The sequence below is a fragment of the Crocodylus porosus genome, unplaced genomic scaffold (genome assembly GCF_001723895.1).
Source record: "Crocodylus porosus isolate Cpor-Errol unplaced genomic scaffold, CroPor_comp1, whole genome shotgun sequence".
Taxonomy (NCBI): domain Eukaryota; kingdom Metazoa; phylum Chordata; order Crocodylia; family Crocodylidae; genus Crocodylus; species Crocodylus porosus.
The window spans coordinates 94,053,292-94,059,328 of record NW_017728947.1 but is presented as its reverse complement, the minus strand read 5'-3'; the positions used below and the strand labels follow the sequence as shown (position 1 = coordinate 94,059,328).

General features: G+C 42.5%; 1 long non-coding RNA gene across 1 annotated transcript in view; it reads right to left on the bottom strand.

The window, feature by feature from the left end:
• Positions 1-214: 214 nt before the first annotated feature.
• The window catches only part of LOC109320975, a 102,260-nt gene continuing 96,437 nt past the window's right edge, over positions 215-6,037 (bottom strand). Inside the window, exons 3-4 of the long non-coding RNA XR_002103908.1 lie at positions 1,667-1,816; positions 215-578 (exon numbers count right to left, since the gene is read on the bottom strand). This is a non-coding gene — a long non-coding RNA (uncharacterized LOC109320975). The remainder of the gene's footprint in view (positions 579-1,666; positions 1,817-6,037) is intronic.

The window sequence follows — 6,037 nt, the reverse complement described above, 5'->3', positions numbered from 1 at the left end:
CTGGAACAAGATGTTCGTGTTTCTCAGAAATGTAGTCTCTTCTGTAGAAATGTGAAATGAGAACCAACTGAAAAGAAAAGTGGAGGTATGGGGAGGAAAACAAGCTAAGAGATAGTGTAACTCTTGTTTTCTGAATACAGCAGAAAGACAGCCCTGACAGAAGCAATAAGCAATGGAACAGACCCGTGAAAATAGTGCATTTCACCCAGCGTACTATTGCTCTTCAGGTAGTGCACCAACACATTCCTTACTGCCAGGGGGGCACCCCCACAGGCTGCCATTCCTTTTGACATTATCATTTCTGAAAGCAGCATTTCTGGAAGCGATGTAGCCCTTTCCTGACTTCCTGTAGGCGAGTGAGTGATGTTGCCATCATTCCGATCTCACTGCCTCAGCCAGACAGCGCCGTTCCCAGAATATTGCTCCCTCTGGAATGCTATCACCCTTGCAGTTAGTCATTTTAGCACCCAATCTGGTGCAGCAGTTACAGAAGGGGGCTGGGAGTTAAAACTGCTGTGTATGAAATGCCGGCTCTGCCACTGACTCTCTGCATGATCTTGGGTGAGTCAGTTCACCTTCTGAAAAAACAGGAAATAAGATATGCATCATAAACATTGTATTGTACTTTTTAACTCATAAATGTTTATAAAGCGTTTTGAGGTACTCAGATAAAAAACAGTTATATAATTTTCATGTCTCTGAATGTAATGGGAAACACTGAAATTGGGAATAATCTGTGTTTTGGATAACAAGACAACTTTGCACACAGTGAATTGAGAATGGGACTGCAACCTCTATTGAGATAATCAGGAAATGAGTGTAATTACGGTTGAACCATGACATTTTGGTATGAAGCATTATTTTTTTGTGTTTTTTTACAATGAAATATTGTCTTTTCTTTAATGGAATTTGAGGTCTGGAGATATGCTGTGTGGAACCACGTCAGATGAACAGTGGAGTTTGTCCTAAGGAAAAAATTACTTCAGTTAAAAAAATGAATGGATTTGCAGGCATGCGTGGTGGAGAATAGTTTAAAAAATGATGGGAAGACTCTTCAAATTATTGAAGCAATCTAGGAAATCTAAATTGGTCTCTGGTTCCCATGCCCACAGCACCCCATTCACTTCCAAAATGAAGTGCTCTTAAAAAAAATTTGAAGCACTGCATTTGGAAAGGATCAGTTCTGGGCATGCACTGCACAGAACAATTTAAAATTACTAGAGCACTTCAACTTTTTTTTTTTACAGGCACTTCTTTTTGGATGGGAATCAAAGAGCATTCTATTACAGTAGCTGAATACATGAATGATTTAAAAATGGAACAGCTCCTCCCCTAAACTGAACTCCTTCCCCCCAAGAAAGTAATAATAATTTTACGAGTGAGAAGAGGGTGAGGAGAGAGAAGGAAAAAAATGCTTCTGCTTCTTCAGATGAATTAGAAAGAATCACAAAGAGCTTTGCAAAGATTCAAATACCAGTAAGTACAGCGACCCTGTGATGTGATGGTCTGTTTCTGCTTTGTGGGCCTGTCAACAAATTTCACATCAATAAAACTTTATTCTATGCCATCTTAGTGACAGAGCATGAGGTAGTGTACCGTGACCTTCTCCGCTCACCCCTGGCTATGCGAGCATCCCTACATTACATTCAATGCACAGGCATCTTACCTCCTCCTTCCTGATTACATCTGAGTGTCTGCACCCTTAATGCTTTCATTTGTCCAGTGCTGTTTAACAGTTTCACTTTATGGATTGTCCTCTTGTGGAGACTCAGGCTTTTCCAGTGTTTCCAGCTCTCAGGAGTTTATTGAGCATCTCCTGAAGGTATGCAAGTAGGAATAACTGCAGCTTTCATGTAAGATAAAAATAAGTTTCTGTCCCCCAACAGTTGCTGGAGAAGAAGCTTAAAAACATGACTCTAGAGCACCCTCCAAACTGATAATCCCAGGTGGCAAATAGAAAGACCCTTAGACTTATTTTGAAAGCTCATATTTCTTGTGATATATATATATATATTCTTTTTTAACAGTTGGGTTTGGTAATACTGCTTTTCTAAGCCTTCCCCTGCTACTTAACTTCTTCCAGCGAGCTAAGATTAAATGCAGAACTCAGAGGACTTCACGATCCTACCACAATCATTTCTAAGGGAGGGATTTGCAGGATGCATCTGAGCATACTACAGAGGCGAGGGTGTCTCAAGAGCCAGCTAGTAGCAGAGTTTCACCGAACAGAGTACGAGGCAGTGTCCCTCGCAGGACTGCTGCCAGTGGAGAATTCAGAGCTGGCGATCAGTCCTGACGCTGGGAAAATTCCATGAAGGTTTTGTATGTCTGTGGGCCTGTGGAGTGCTTCAGGCCCTGCTCAAAGGAAAGAAGGAGAAACAGCTCCATTGCCAACAAAATTAGGGCTCTCTTCCAGCTTTCAGAAACTTGCATACTTTTATATGTTTGCCACATGGTTCTTCAGTGCAACAGCACATGTGTTTTGGCTGCACAATACTGAGTTAAAAAAAAAAAAAGAGTTCTCAAATCAGGGAACTTTAAGCTCATCTATGGACAAAGGCAGATGGGCCACATACCTGAAAGCAGGTTAAAAACATGGAAAGGGTTTGGGTAGCAATGGGACACCATTTCTCTGACTGCATGTGGATGCAGGTCATTCACCCAAGAAACAGCCAGCACCAGAATGGCAGGGGATTTGTTTCAGTGCAGTCTGCACTGGCTGGATTCAAACCTTGGGGAGTTTCTGCCATCATTGCCTTAATCTGCTTCTCTTACAATCATTGCACCCATTCTTATTCCAATCTATATTATGGTAGTCTCTGTTTTGGCCAGGCCCCTTTGCAGTAGTAGGTACCATACACACATGGATAAGAGCACACAAAAGCAAATTAGATACACATGAAAAACATGGGGGCAGGAATTATAATTACCCATTTTAGAGATGAGGAAGTGAGGTAGCGAGATTATGGCTAAGTCAATGCCACCTAGTGCTATGCCTGAGAGCAGAGCCCACCCGCTCACTCTCCCACCCCCCACCCGCCCCAACGTGCAAACCCCGGAAACAAAGCACCACCTCACAGTGGTGCTGAGCATGTGTCCCTGTCCCACGCTGGGGCTTTCTTTTTGGGGAATGTTCATTAGCCCAAGCTGCTCTAAATTGACTAGATTGTCTCATTTTCAGGATTTGGCACAAGAGGGGAGTTGGAGTGAGTGAGCGGAGCATGCTTCACCTCAGTGGTCCCAAGTGCAGCATAGGGACAGTGTGGGTACTATGTCAGAGACTAGCCCAAACTCACACAGAAGGTCTATGGCAGAGGTGAAAATTGTAACTGATTCCAGTCTAACGTCTTAACCACAAAACCATCTTCCACACATTCTGGTCAAATGGATTAGGATGCAACCCATGGAGTTAAGTGCAGCAAGCAATGGAAAACTTCCCCTCAACAATCCCCCAAAATAACCTTCCAAAGGCTTTCCTACGTGGTGTCTAAGTCTCAGAAGATGAATTCTACAAAAGTGGGATTGATGTCAAATGCAAGCCTTTGTTTCATTGGCATCCTTGGATAATTAGAGAAATCATTTGGGCAGATTCATTTATGAATGCAGAGCAGGGTTTTCCATGCCACGGCTGCAGTCAGCATTTGTTCATTATGAAAACAGGTGACACAAAAAGATCTGCACGCAGCCTAATGTTGATGGAAAGCTTGTTTGTGCTTGGTACATTAGAGAAGTTGTTCGGGAACAGTTACGTAAAGATTAGCCCTGTAACGCTGCCAAAGACTTTGTGTTATTATGTGCTGTGTTTGTGCCAGGCAGCCCCACATGTCAGAGCAGCCTCGTGGGGCAGTTTTTAACATGCACACCCACATTTTCTGAACATTTTTAAAAATGTAAGAACCAACTCTGACCTCACTTACATGGCTGCAACCACCACTGACTTCAATTAGCTTGCGCCCGTGCAAGCGCAAGCAGCATCGATCTTTAAACAGCCAAGTATTTTGTTTGTTCTGGAGAAAGCTGTCCTTTTCCTCCCATCCTTTCTACAGCCCCCCCCCCCTCCTTTCTTCCACTGCCCTGTTATGTTCCATCAGAGAATCCCAGCTGCATGGGCAAAAAGAAAAAAAAAAGCAAACCAGCCATATGGGAGCATACAAATTTAATGCTGGCTAAATAGGAAGGTTGTCTAAATAACGCAACAATCAGAGTTATGCAGGTCATAAGTCTAGGGAGTAAAAAGCTCACAATGTATATTGTGTGGGGGGTGGCTGGGTTGCTCAGTTTTCTTCATAAAAGTTCATTAAACAATGATTTTTCTTTTAAAAATTTATGAATGAGTTTGATGCTCATGAAAGTGAGAGAGTAAAAGCACTGGCCTTAGCCAGTGCAACAGAGGTTGATGCTTTGCAGCACACGCCGTATACATTCCTCTGCCACAGTACTGCAAAGCCTGACCCAAAATCTAGTTCCCATTGCTACCCAAACTTTTCTGAGAAGAGATTATCAGCCATGCACACAAATATTAAGTCCACTGTACTTATCTTAACTTAAGTCCCTACAGGGAGTTGGAATATGAACCCAAGTCCCAGAGGAAAAGGTTGCTTTGTTCACCTGGTGTATTATGGTAACCTCATTTCATGAAACACATGTGCACACATCTGTTTATTTAGGGCTAGGTGATGGATGAGTCTTCCAGAACCATATAGGGGAATGAAAAAAGAACAAGGGCCTATCTGCACAAAAGAAACAATACTTCTTTACCTGAACCTGTGTTGCTAGAAGAGTAAGATCCCACAGAGCAGACATAAAGGCTCTTAAGCTAGTATATTTTATGCTATAGGAAAATTGAATAAATATCAAATAACAACATCTGGTCCTTAAACAGCACTTTTCATGAATACCTCTCAAAGCACTTTACAAAGAGGGAAATTTCCCTTCATTTCCCATTTATTCTCCCTCCATCTCCCCAGACATCATTTTCTCTTCTTTCCATTTGTCATACATTTTGTGCGCTTAATATTTTCTTTCTTTTTTCTCAAATTCTTTTGTTTTGTGCTCCCTTTATTCTAGTTTTGCTTTGGTTTGAGATTCTTTGTGGTTTAATCGTCTCTACAGTTTTTCCAGTATTCCACTCCTTTTCATTACTGTGGATTTCTGCGTCTCCTCCTCTATATTCCTTGCCTGTCTGTTTGCCCTTTTCCTACATCTCTTCCTCTTTATCTGCTGCCTTCTCTTCATTCTCTCTGATAGTTATTCTCTTCCTTCCTGGCTCTGCTTTCAAAGCCCTGTTCTCACACTCTGTTCCCTTCTGTGATCATTTTATATGCCCCGTTCCCTTCCTCTTCTTCTGTTGTTATTATTCTTATTTATAATGTATTGCAGCAGTGCCTAAAGGCCCAAACTTGACCCACCCCCCTACTGTGCTCAGTGATCTCTACATATGTAGTTAAGGGCAATCCCTGCCTCAAAGATCTTATAATCTTCTCCCTTCCATCTTCTTTTTCTCCACCTGCAGATAGTAGCAGGCTGGCAGTAGAAACTCAGAGCTAGTTATTTACAATGTTTCATGGCAATAGGTTCTGGCTCCATGAATGACCCATATTAGAGTTTGACGAGATAAGGCCATGCTTCGAAGTGAGCCCCAGGAGGAATCCAGCTTACTCACATCCTGAATGCCTGCAGGTGCTCTCAGCGAACACAAACTGGAAGAACAGCTCTGACAAGTTAGGTATTGTCTACACAAGAAAGTTCTGCTGACTTTCCATCTCTGCAGTCACCTGGAAGGCTCAGGGAAGAACAAATTCACCCTGTTTAAAGACTGTTTTGCAGCAAGTTCTGTTGCTGTACTGCAGCCATCACTGCTAAGTCACTACAGCATATACATATCACTGCTTTTGCTGGCACCATAGTTCATAGCTTCATAGTTTCTAGGGTCGGAAGGGACCTGAGCAGATCATCTAGTCCGACTCCCTGCCATGGTAGGAAAGACTACTGGGGTCAAATGACCCCAGCAAGATGTTCATCTAACCTCCTCTTAAAC